This window comes from Sminthopsis crassicaudata, chromosome 3 (assembly GCF_048593235.1).
Source record: "Sminthopsis crassicaudata isolate SCR6 chromosome 3, ASM4859323v1, whole genome shotgun sequence".
NCBI lineage: Eukaryota > Metazoa > Chordata > Mammalia > Dasyuromorphia > Dasyuridae > Sminthopsis > Sminthopsis crassicaudata.
In genome coordinates, this window is record NC_133619.1 from 381,334,734 (window position 1) to 381,348,330 (window position 13,597).

Here is a 13,597-nt window from a genome sequence, read left to right on the forward strand (position 1 = left end):
CATTGTATTTGGCTCTTTCTGAATGGTTATACTACTGAAATTGGGATACTCCAGCATGGAAGATGAAATAGGTAACCATTCTACATATGGAGAAAGAATATGTACACTGCAACAACAAAAATCCACCTCAGTTAGTATGCATAGCATATATTTGTTATTTTATTTGCAGTGTACAGGTTTCCCAAGATATCAGACACACCCACTTCAAACTGAAATTCAAGATTATATACCAAAGCTTACACTAAATGACTTTTTGATTAGCAACTGTTTTGGATTTTCCACACCAGTGCTTCCCCCATTAGCACAAATTATCAAGATTTGATTGTATTTATATATACCATGCAACTGCCTTAAAACACTATTGCTGAGATGAAATGGAATAATATACACTAATTTCTTTGAAAGTGAGTTGCTATTATGGAAACAGAAAATGAGTCCATGGCATATTAGGTTTAGTCTGATGGTCAGAACAACAGATGGTAAACTACATGGATAACTAGTAAAGTCATTTATTTGTAGTGATTATCACAGGGACACTATTTAGAAATTACATTTTGGTGGCCATCAGTGAGCTAAATAAAAGAAAACTGTAACCCCCATTTTTGTTATTTATTCATGTCAGTTCTTCCTGACTCTTTGTGACTCCATTCAGGATTTTCTTGGCAAAGATACTAGAATTTATTTTTCTTAAGCTCATTTTACAGAGAAAGAAAGTAAGGCAAACAGGATTAAGTAACTTACCCAAGGTTCCACAGTGGTAAATTAAACTCAGGTCTTCTTGATTCCAGTCCTCATACTCTATTCACTGCACTACTAGCTGCCCTTCAAATTCCCATTAATCTTCCCACATTATGTGGATATGGTCCCTTTTAAAGATTTTACTCAAAATATTAACTTCTTGGTTCTGTTTTCTCAAGCAGTGTAGTTTATTTTCTCACACAGGAATGTGTGAATTACTTGGTACAAGCAATATGACTTCTTGTGTGGCAGCAGTGGTCAGGCAGGCACATTCCTATTGTCACAATGGCATCAAACTATATTGAATATTCCCTTCGTTGAGTTCTGTCACTTAAGTGCTAGATTTCATCTTATATATGCATATTTAATTATTATTTTTATTGTGTTTAAGTTCTATGTCTGGATATGTGTGTACTTTATTTATTTATTTATTTTTTAAGGAATGGATATTACCTTCAGTGAAATGTGCCAATTTTATAACTCTTAAAAAGCATACTTCAATAACTGTTAGAGTAGTGCAGTGTTTCTTGGGGTAGGGAAATAAAATATGAAAAGGATTATTCAAATTTACTATGAAAGAAGATCAGTTGCTCCAAAATACAAAGAAAATTGTGTTTGCAAATAAAGTAAAACAAAATATCATATTCTAGATAAATTGTTTCTTCAAAGTGACCTAAACCAACAGAAAGTAAACAAAGACTTTTTAGAGGAACAAGTAAACAAAGACTTCCTTTTATAAGAAGTTTGGATAACTAATTTCTCCACAATGAAGTATAAGCTTCCTAAAGTTGGAGAGGAGAACAGTGAGAAAACTAATTGATGTTTTTGAAGTTACTGTTTCTATGAGGAACAACACTTGTCTTAGGGGAAAAAACAAACAAGAAGACTAGAGTAGTGAAGTTAGAAAAACTAAAATATTTACTGATGGAATTCACTCTTTTAATAAAGATGATATCAAAACTGTTCCTATAATTGATCCGGTTTTGTTGTTGTTGTTATTGTTTTTCTTTGCTGGGACAATTGGAGCTAAGTGACTTGTCCAAGGTCACACAGCTAGAAAGTGTTAGTGTTTGAGGCCAAATTTGCACTCAGATCTTCCTGGCTTCAGGGCTGGTGTTCTATCCATTGCACCAACTAGCTGCCCCAGATTATATATATATATATATATATATATATATATATATATATATATATATATATATATATATATATATATATATATATATATATATATATATATAAAATATTCACCCAAAATGTTTTGAGGAACGGAGAAATAGAGAAAGAGAGAGAGAGAGGGACAGAGAGATAGACAGAGACAGAGACAGAAACAGACAAAGACAAAGACAGAGACAGAGAGAGAGAGATGTTTATAAATATGTATTTCTAGTGAGCCTAGAAGCTTTCTCCCAATTAAAAATATAGTGAAATCTGATAAATATATTGAAAAACAGAGAAACAGAATGACTTTGGAATTAAAGATATCCCAAATGGAAATGGAACTTAAAAAGAAAAGCTTTGTATTATAACACATATATAATTAAAAATTAATATATTTATCCAAGAGATTGAGATATTTTTTTCCTGAGGCCTAAAAACTCATCTTTGTTCAAAACTTATAAGCTATAGTCCAGACTAGATTTTGAAAAATGAATTGCTCAATAAATTGTACCTTTGATATTTGTTGTGTGGTCCATAAAGAAGAATTTTTTAAAAGTCAGAATTTGTCAACTCATTGTCAAATTATCTAAAATATAAGATTGCAGTAAGAAGATATTATCACATATCAGTAGTTTTTAAATTTATAAAATCTTGTAGGATTTATTACATAAGTCAATATATTCAATCATTTCATTTTGTCTCAAATAATTCACCCACTCTTGTTGATATCTAATACTGTTCTTCAGTGAAAATTCTAAAAATGATGAACCATTTCCTAGACTAGAGATATGTGAGGTAGTATATAAATAAATGTGATAAAGAACAAAAATTGGCATAACTATATAATCCCAGAGGAATATGGTTATAAGAGAATTCCATGTTTCTTGAGGTAGAAAAAGTGTTACTTGAATTCTTCTGTTCTCTGATTCCCATTCCACCATTCATTGGTGAAAAAAAAAAATTGAATTAGGGTTTTGATTCTTTTGGGAAGGGAAAGAGCTATAATGATTTATTTTCTTTAGTTGGCTCCATAAAGGAAAGGGTTTCCTAGGAAGGAGGAAAAATATGATCATGAAAGAGTATAAAGAATAAAGATAAGGAATAATGTGGGGAGAATTAGGAGGTAGAAGTTATACTAATTATAGTGCTGCTGGCTACTAATAGTTTAAAGTTCTAATCTCAGCAACTTCTACGTGACTTCCCCATTTTCAATTTTTTTTTTCATTTCAAAATAAGATTCTAGATTCCAAAGAGCATTTCTCTTTCTTCTGTAATTTCAGTCATTTCTTTGCCATCACTGATGATGGCAAGACAAATGTGTCTCCATTTTCATAATGGAACTACTTTGTACTTCCTTTAATTTTACATTATTTTAGTTTCATATTATAATGCTTAAAGTTTTCCATCTAATAGATTATTTCAACTACAGATGCTCATTTTGCATTTAAATGTAGACTGAGATTTATAGAACTTTTGGTATTCATAGACATTCTCTTGCATCATCTAAAATCATGCTCTGGTATGTTCAATATCAGCATCACTCAATGTATTACTTATCTGTAAGACACAATCATCCAAAATTCTCTCCACCGGTCTTCCTAATCACTAGAAGATAGGAAACATTGTCATGATTTTTCTAGGTCTGCTTCAACTTTATACATTTATTTAGTGGTGAAGCTATGATTTTTCTGGGCCAATTCAGGAAAGAATCAAAGATAGATTAAGATGTTTATATCTGACTACCTATGGTATATTAACATGAAATGCGAGGCTCTCTGCTTTACTGGAGTTAAATGCAGTGACTCTGTCCAAAATGCAAATTGAGAAGGGCTTATACTCTAAAAATATCCCAATATTGATATCTAGAAGCATAAAATTAAGGAATGATTATTTAAAAGAAGTTGCATCAACCAATAAGCATTAAAAAATAACTACTATTCATTAAGACTGTGTTAAGTGCTGAATATAGATACAAAAACAAAAAAATGAAATAGTCTATCCTTAAGAGCTTATTTTCTATCAGGAAAAATAGCACACAAAAATGTACAAAATAAGCACAAGATTGTTACTTCTTTTTTTTCTGTCAGGTTTTAGGAGGTATTGGCAGTTGAGGACATCAAGAAAGGTCTCATGGGTGAAGTGGCATTTTATCTGAGAAGTGAAGGAAATTAGGTTTTCTGAGAGCTAGGGAAGAAGGTGTCCTGTCCTCTAGACATAGGGATGGCTGCTCTAAAAACATGGAGTCTGGAGATGGAGTGTTATTAGTGAAAAACAGTGAAATAACAAGTTTGACTGAATCATAGTGTGTAGGAAAGGGAACAATGTATAATAAGACTAGAAAAGTAGGAGTAAACCAGGTAGAAGGACTTAGATGCCAAATAGAGGATTCTGGATTTAATCCTTAAAGTAATATTGGAGTTATTGGCATTTATTGAGCTGCTTGGGAGTTACCTGGTAAGACTTATGCCATAGAAATATCACTTTTGTGAGGATTAAGTGAAGAAGGAAGAGACTTAAGGCAGCGAGATCAATTAAGAAGTTATTGCAATAGTGCAGATGAAAATTGAAGGCCTGATGTAAGATGAATGAAATAAGAGAAAAGGAGTTTGATGCAAAATATTGTGCAGGTAGAATTTACAAGACTTGGTACCTGCTTGTGTAATGAAATACAATGGGGAGTAGACAATTTCAAAGTTGCAAACTTGAATGCCTTGAAAGGATGGTGGTAACTTTCATAAGGCTGGAAGATATGTGTGAATTGAGATGGAATGATAATGAGATCTACTTTCAGTATATCGAATTTGAGCTGGTTTTTTGGCAACCCAATTTGAAATACACAATGCATAGCTGGTAATATGGCACTGGAACTCAAATGAAATAATAAAAAGGGATGTATTGAGCTGGAGTCATCCACATAGAGATTATAAGTGAACTCATGAAAGCTAATGAAATCAATAAGAGAGATAAAATAAGGAAAGACTAGAAAAAGACCCAGAACAGAGTTTTGTTAGGAGGTAGGACATGGATAATAATGATTGATTGAAGAAGATTGATAAGGAGAGACCAGACAGGCAGGAGGATAACTGAGTGCTGACATGAAAATTCAGAAAGGTTGGAGTACCTAAAAGAAAAAGATGATCAATACTGACATGTGCTTTTAAGTATTCAAGAAATTTATGGACTAAGAAAAGTCTTTCTAGTCTAGCATTTGAAATCCTCAGTAATTTTGAAGGTTGAAGATAACTGACAGACCATAAAACCATCAGTGAGTTAGGGAGTGCCTACCCCAAGCATGTGAAAATTTTTCCAGGTAGATGTTGTTCCAGTGGCCATGAAGGAAACTGGAACAGGTGTTGTGGAATACTTAGAGTGTGGTCAGACATCAAAGATGACAAGGTTATCCACTACATATCAGTTCAACACCAGTCATATTGACTTTTTTCTTACTACTACATTTCTATGACTCTGGAAGAGAGACTGAGGATGATGATTTTGTATAACTGCCTCATTTAAATCCAATTTATGTGTGGCATGACATTACCTTATAATATCATTAATCCTTTTTGAAAATAAAAGACAAAAAACATCAGCAACAATTTTACATAGCTTTAAATGAGTCATAAGCCAGATTGCAAAAACCAAAATAAATTAAAAAAAAGAACAAGAAGAAAGAAAGTAAAAGTACTAATTATGAACAGAGAAAAGTATATATAGACTGTATATAGAGGAAATTCTAAGACAATGACTTGAAGTGAGGAGCATAGTCTCATAGTTTTCACAGGATTTAAAACTACAAGAAATGTTAGAGAACATGAGATCTCATATTTAGGGTTGAAAGGGATCTTGGAGGTTCTTTAGGTAAAAATTGTTTTTTGGATGAGGAAACAGAGCTAGCAAAGTAAAGTAATTTGAAGGTCAAACAGATATGTAAATATCGGAGTTAGAATTTAAACCCAGTTCTTCTGCCTTTAAATCTAACATTCTTTTTAACTATACTGTACCTAGTGAATGACTATGAGTGGACAAGAAGAATATATGAATGGAAGTATGAATGAATGGAAAAAATATTAGTTGCTTACTATGTGCAAAGCATATGAATAGATAGGTTGAGGTGTTGGCAGTCAAATCTTCCTTCTTACTTAGAATCATTTACAAGTGACATTCCCTAGGAAATCAGAAATAGTTGATGAACAAAAATTGTTGTCATGATACTATTTCTAAAATTATAAATCAATAATCAACATATGACTAGGTCATAATAAATTGCATTTATATAGTGCCTTATTTTTGCCTCTGTACACCACACTGTGGTGTATGTAGTACAACATATTATTATATTAGCATATTAATAATTATACCCATTTTAGAGATAAGGAACCTCAAAAATGAAAAGCTATTTACCTATTATTACACAAGCAGTAAGTGTCATAGCCAAGATTCAATATTAAATTTTCTATTTGAATTTAGTAGATTTTCTCTTATGTCATGCTGCAAGGTAAATGTCAGAATGCCAATATTTTCCTGGTTCTTTATATGCTCTTTTGATCTTAAGATCTTAGAAAAGGGTCTCCTAAACTTAGTTTCCAGTCATCTTTGGGAGAAACTGCAGAGTGATGCTTTAAATAACTCGAAGGATGAGTTACTGAACTAAAATACCATTCAACTGTGAAATTTCAGTTATACTAAATCCTATTTACTTCAGCATTTATATTAGAGAGAAAAGTGTAAATCAATGCAATCACACCAAGGAATAGAAGTTAAATAATGTTTGGTTTCACATGTCATAGACAGAGTACAAAAAATTAAATAGTCTAAATGAACTGTTTTAAAGCTCAAATAGCCACCTGAAATTTTCTGATAACAGATGGAGTCAAGATTGATCAAAAGTCTTTTTTTCCCTCTGTCTCTTTTTTAAAATGTTCAATAATGATATCTACAGGAGAACCAGTGAGGTTAATGAACTGGGTGCTCCAGTGGCTCAAGAAATTAGCAAATTATTAGACAAAACTTGCCCTTAGCTCCTCACTTTCTTAATTTCATCACTGGAGTCATGCAGCCTTGAACACTAAAGCACAATGGTGCAAAAAAGAGAATTAGATGTATAAAACTATAGGTTGGTAAATAGGTCTAACTTTCCTTTTAAGAAGGCCACAAAATAAAAGAAAATAGTATCTTTTTATTTAAAGACAATATGGGATGATGATTTGTTTCTTTTTTCAAGCTGAATTGAATATGTTTGACAGATTCACACACATTAGGATATTGGTATTGAAATGGGTATTTCAATTATCCTTTCCCCCAATCTCTAATCAGAAATCCAATCTGTTCTTTGAGAAAAAGCTCCTGGCTTAAAAATTTTAATCTCTGCAAAACTGTTTTACACCCACATTGTTTTCTTTAATAGCTCCATTGCCTTAACTGCTAAAGTTTTATGTGTATTTATGTAAGGGATTGAGTGTATTATGCATTATGCATCATGCTGCTAGCTTCAGGGAGAACAGGGACAGTGCATTACTAATATAGGGCCCACTATTGAAAGTTTATGAATATATTAACCTCTGATTTTTTCTCTTTCCTCAAAATTAGAAATGATTTTTCCAGGCAACACAAAACAAATTCAAGACATAGAAGGAAGATAATTTCACAATGTTTCTCTGGAGGTTTCATATTCTGAAACACCAATGGTAATTTAATCTTGAATTTGAAACATCATTACAATCACTCATTTTAATCTTGAGATGCACAAGCATTATTTGTCTGAATCAAATATCAACTTAGATCACAAGTCTTAACAAGTGTCGAAGTATTACTACTTTGGTTCCCAGCTGGTCAGTCTTATAAGTTGCCACCTTCTGTCATTGCCACCCTACATATCACCCTGTCCCACTTTTATAATTTCATAAATTATTAAGGTTATTAAAGAAAATTTTCTATTTTACTTTAGAAATGGCATATTTTCTAAATTAGTAGCTTTTTTGGCTTTCATATGACTAGAGTTGCTGGTCTCCATAATGGCATGATCCTACCAATGTTTTATTTTTCATGCTTGCTACTATTATAATAGAGCAATATAACGACATACATTTTTAAATGGACAGTCACTTGGCTAGTTTTTGCAGTTCTTTAAAAATTAATCCTGGACAGAATAAGCTTTTGACTGATGGAATCAATTATCAATTTAGTCTATAACCTTGAATGTTTAAAAAAGCATGTTATTGATACTACCTGGTATTTAAATTATATGATACTAATGTGATTTTTTAACTGGGGGGAGAATAAAACATTTGGGTAATCACATGATACTGAAAATAACTCTTCTCTTCCTCCATTATCACCACCATGTGAGAGAGAGAGAGAGAGAGAGAGAGAGAGAGAGAGAGAAAGAGAGAGAGAGAGAGAGAGAGAGAGACAGAGAGACAGAGAGACAGAGACAGAGACAGAGAGACAGAGAGGGATAGAGAGAAAGAGTGAAAGACAGAGACAAAGACAGAGACAGAGGGTGATTTGGAAGATGAAAGTTTAAAAAAAAATGTGTTTAATTAAATGGGCCTAAGTTCCATGAATAAGTACCTCATAGAGATTCTGTGAGGAAAAAAAAAAAACAACAACAACATTTTTTGTATGTAAAGTCATATGAGGCATTGATTAAAACTAAAAGAGTTTTATGCTCTTGGCATTTTTTTCTTCCAGATCTGATATAGGTATGATAAATCAACCAGCTTTACCTGAAAGTATATGGGCAGATAGAAAAAGGCACCTTGAGTGGCTGATCCATGAAATCAATCACAATCTTATTTCAGTTCAATTCACCAAGCATGTATTTAGATAATAGTACTATGGCAATGTGGTGTGGAAAAGACAGTGTTGCTATTATCTCTTGTCCCACTCAGCTGTGGAAAGGAGTATGGAAGATGGGCAACTAAATGCTGGTAAAGTTTAGACTTATAACAGGTAAAATTTTCCTAAATACCTGACAAGAGATCCAGCAACAAGTGAAAAGACCCATATTAATCATCTCTCTATAAGAACTAAATGCTAACCTACTTACCTTTGTCTCACTCTTTGATTGTGACCCAGTTTTGTTTCAAAATAATCTTTATTTCTAAAGATTTTAACAGAAAGATTCGTTTTAAGTACCTTTTGTCCTTTCTATCCATTTAGACCAGATAGTCATTTTCCTTAGTATTAAGAACTCATAAAAAAGAAATTTCCTCCACTAGTGAAAGAATATATTGCATCTATTATTGACAGTCTTTGAGAACTGCATAGAGCAAAAGTTTTTAATACTTCCCACATGTGGTCCTCAATATTTTTAAAGACAGTTTAAGCCAAATTAAAATGTAATTGTAAAATATTTTAACAAAATCAACAATACAAGAGATAACATTCCATTTTAAATCTAAATCAATATGCATACCGCAAGAATCCTTACTGATAGATTAGTAGCCCCATGCTTCTTTTTAAGTTTGGAATTCAAAAATTATAAAATACAAATGTTTAAAATTGTTTTTACATGTAAATCATAGATACTAAAACATTCTAAAATGAAAAAAAAATTGAAAAGAAATTGTTGATCTTTACTAGGAGGAGTTACCTCATCAGTCAGTCTTTACACCAATGGAATCAGTTTTACACATTCATGTGTCTTCAAAACACAAGTATGTAGGTGTTCTATGCACATCTATTATAAGCATGTGATTATTTATATAGATCAGTGTACATATAAAATACAATGTATATACATATACAAATATATATTTATATATGCATATATATTATGTGTTTGTATAGTCATTAAAAATAAATAAAGACAAAAATAAACATCTTCCCTCAAGAAACTTATAGTTATTCTGCCAAGAAGTTGGCAAAGGGAGGGAAAGAATGAGAACTTGAGTTATTGAGGATGTAAAACTCCAAATCATGTTTGCTTTATGGTTTGCATTCAAGCCATTTTCTGTAAATTATGTCCCATATTACAAACTATGCTATAAAAACCTTGATGGAAGGTACATGTCTCTTCTATTATTGTTCTCATTATACTTATGACATATACTTTTGACAGCATTTTGTTTAAAAGAATATTCAGGACTATTGACCTACTGACAAGAAATGAAAAGTTTAAAATAAACATGAATAGATATTCAAATAACCATCCAACAATAGAAATCATAAGAAATTGTAGGCAAACAAGTCTATTCATTAAGGTAGGCAATGGTGGCAAATACAGAAGGAAGGTAACATCTTTATTTCTATCTACAGATGATCAGTGAACTGTTTAAATGATTATGGCCATCTTTTCACAGTATATTTATTGTGGACTAGTAACATTGCTAAGCTTTGAAATGATGACATTTCAGATAATGGATATAAACTAATGTATTTTTCCCCTGTGTCAATGATTTTATTTTCAGATATATCTTAATCATCCTAGGATTAGCTTTCAACTCATTGAAAGCTATGGATGTGCACTGAATGATGGAATATGCTTGTTTGTTTTTTGTTGTCGTTTTCTCATCAAATGTTAACCTTTAAAATATGTTTTGGAGGGTATCAAAATTTATGAATAAGATAAACATTTTTATACTAAAAAGAAAAAAAATGGAAGCTCTTTGAAAGCAGATTGTATTACTTTTCAATTTGTATCCCCAATGTTTAGCATAGTGTTTTATATACAGAAGTATAATATTTTCAATAGATTCAGATGTAGATATAGATAGATATATTGACATACATAATGAAGACTATCTCCTTTCATTCCTTTTTTTTCCTTTCTTATTTTGTCTTCCTTTTTTTTTTTACCACTTTTCTCTATTTCCTTCCTTTCTTCTATCCTTAATTTCTCCATATCTTTATTAATTCTTTTTTTAAATCTTTCTTAAATTCCCAAGTGATAGTGTTTCTTTCATTAAACTTTCCTTGAATCCCCTGGAACATGTTAAGAATGAAATCTTATGGTTATGGTAATGATACACTTTTCATAAAATGAATGAATCATATTTGATACTTTATCTCTAAGGGCCACTACAAATATAATGAATTCCACAAAATTTCATAAGAAATATCAGTCCCATTTTATAGATATTAGATAGATCAGAGGAATGCAGTTCTTCCTTAAATGGGAGTAAAGAAAGAGAGCCTACTCTGATCTGACCTCCTACAACAGCTACCTTTCTGTAGTAATACCTGGCTCTAAGATTCAAAGTGATACAAACTGAAATGAAAGTGAATTATCCTTCTCTGGGACCTTGCTTTTCAAAGAACGTATCTCAGTGTGCTTACCCCTCAACCTCTTCATGCCCCCTTTACTTGGCAAAGCAAAGCGCTCTGAAATCTCAAAGAGAAAAAAAAAATGTTGAAAGAAAAAACGAATAACACAAAATTACATTGAGAGGAAAATTTAAATTTTTTCTAAGACTAGTATTTCAATCTGCAGAGCTATTGGTTGGCTGTATAACATATAAGCACTGATGAAAAGGAAAAATCATCTTCAGGCATTTTTAATTTATTCCTCCTATTTATTTCTTAACCCTTCCAGACCCTTGCAGACCAACTAGTGTGATTTCATATGGAGACCCAGAAATGGCAATTGCTAAGGTCTTTATAAATAGGACTTTTCAAGCACCATTACTGTTAACCCCCACTGCCCTTCTTCAAATCACTGAGGTGACTCTACACCCTCTTCCCAAGTACCATGAGTAGAGTGATTTTTACACAAGCATTCAAGAACTTGATCTGCAAATTATTCCATATTTTGTATTTCCTCTCATCTATCTATATAAATTATTACCTCTTACTGCCTTAATTCTTTTCATTCTGTTTTGACATCTGCCATATGTTTCAATGGTTATGAAAGTGATTGAAGCAGAGGCTATGGAATGCTTATTTAGAGGTTGTTCAGGTATTGAAGATGTCAAGATATCTACTTTCTGTCTTTCCACTGGACTTTGATGACTCTATAACAAAGGGAGGCTGATGACTTTGTGCAATTCTGCCTTACTTAAATTCAATTCACATACGAGGCAAGACATCAGGCTCTGATGTCATTGGAGCTCTTCAAAATTGAAGAACAGCAACCATTTGCTTTTGTTATTGTTGCTGTCATTAACTCATTTCTGACTTTGGAACCCCATTTGGAATTTTCTTGGCAAAGACACTGGAATGGTTGGCCATTTCCTTCTCCAGATCATTTTACAGTTGAGGAAACTGAGGTTAAGTGACTTGTATAGGATCATACAGCTAATATGTATCTAAGCCAAGATTCCTGACTCCAGGCCCAGTTCTCTATTTACCACAACATCCAGCAATTCTTCTAAAGACTAGGCTTTATACTGCCCTTGCACTATGGGATTATAGAGCTGTAGATCTAAAGTTGAGTGGAACCACAGAAGCTATCTATTCCAACATTCCTGTTCTGCAGATGAAGAGACTGATTTCCAGAGAGATTACGTGTTTTGTTAGATATCATGCAGGTATTAAATGCCAGCAATAATATTTGAAGAACAATGTGGTATAGTGGAACAAGAGCTGGCCTGGGAGCAAAAGGACCTGCATTCAAGTCTCCATTCTAACACTTACTGGTTATATTACTTTGGACAAGTCCCTTATCTGTTCAGTGTTTTAGGAAATTCTCTATGAGTATCAATTGTACTGCATTAGTAATTAAAAAATCTTATTCCATTTCTTTGTTTAGTCCTTATCTTTATCCTTTCTATATCTTTAGAAACTGTTGATCAACTCCTCCTGGAATACTCCTCCTTTTTATTACATAATTCTCTTATGATTTTCTCTGCTTATTTGACTTTACTTTCCCAATCACTTTTACTGATTATATTCTATATCTTAACCCCCAAGTGTATGTTTCTGTATGTGTGTGTATGAATATACTCAATATTCTGTTGTGAGTTATGGTCTCTCCTAACACTCTCTCCCTTAGTGATGCTGTCAGATGTAATGGGTTCAATTATTATCTCTACAAGAGAGCTCACCTGAAAAGATATATAGGTAATATAGGATAGATATAGACATGTATACATACATAATATATTTGAATAGATATAAAAATAGCTATTAACTAGTATTTGCATAGCCTCTGTGCTAAGCAATTTGCAAATATTATCTCATTTAATTATGTATTATATGCAAATACCTATACATATATATGATATACACAATATATACATATCAGTATTATGTATCAACAAAATATTATATATATCAATTGCTAAATATATAGTATAATTACACATATTGTACTGTACAGGGTATAATATATATATACATATATCTGGCACATATATATGTATGTATGTATATTCAAACCAAATCTATCTTATGTACAGTTGGCATGGCTGAACAGGGGCTAGAATTGTCAAAAAAAAAAATACCTAATTGAACCTTTTGATGGACACAAGAGTGATTTAGAAGTAGGTTTCTAACACATGTTCCCAAAGTCTGTGTTAAGAACCATATGCTCCTTGGGGCAGTTAAGTGGTACAATGGATAGAGCACCAGCCCTTAATTCAGGAGGACCTGAATTCATATCTGGTCTCAGGCACTTAACACTTGCTAGCTGTGTGACCCTGGGCAAGTTACTGAACCTCAATTGCCTCAGCTAATAATAATAATAATAATAATAATAATAATATAAAAAAAGAATCATATGCCCCATAGATACACTGAGTACCACACAGAGTTAGAT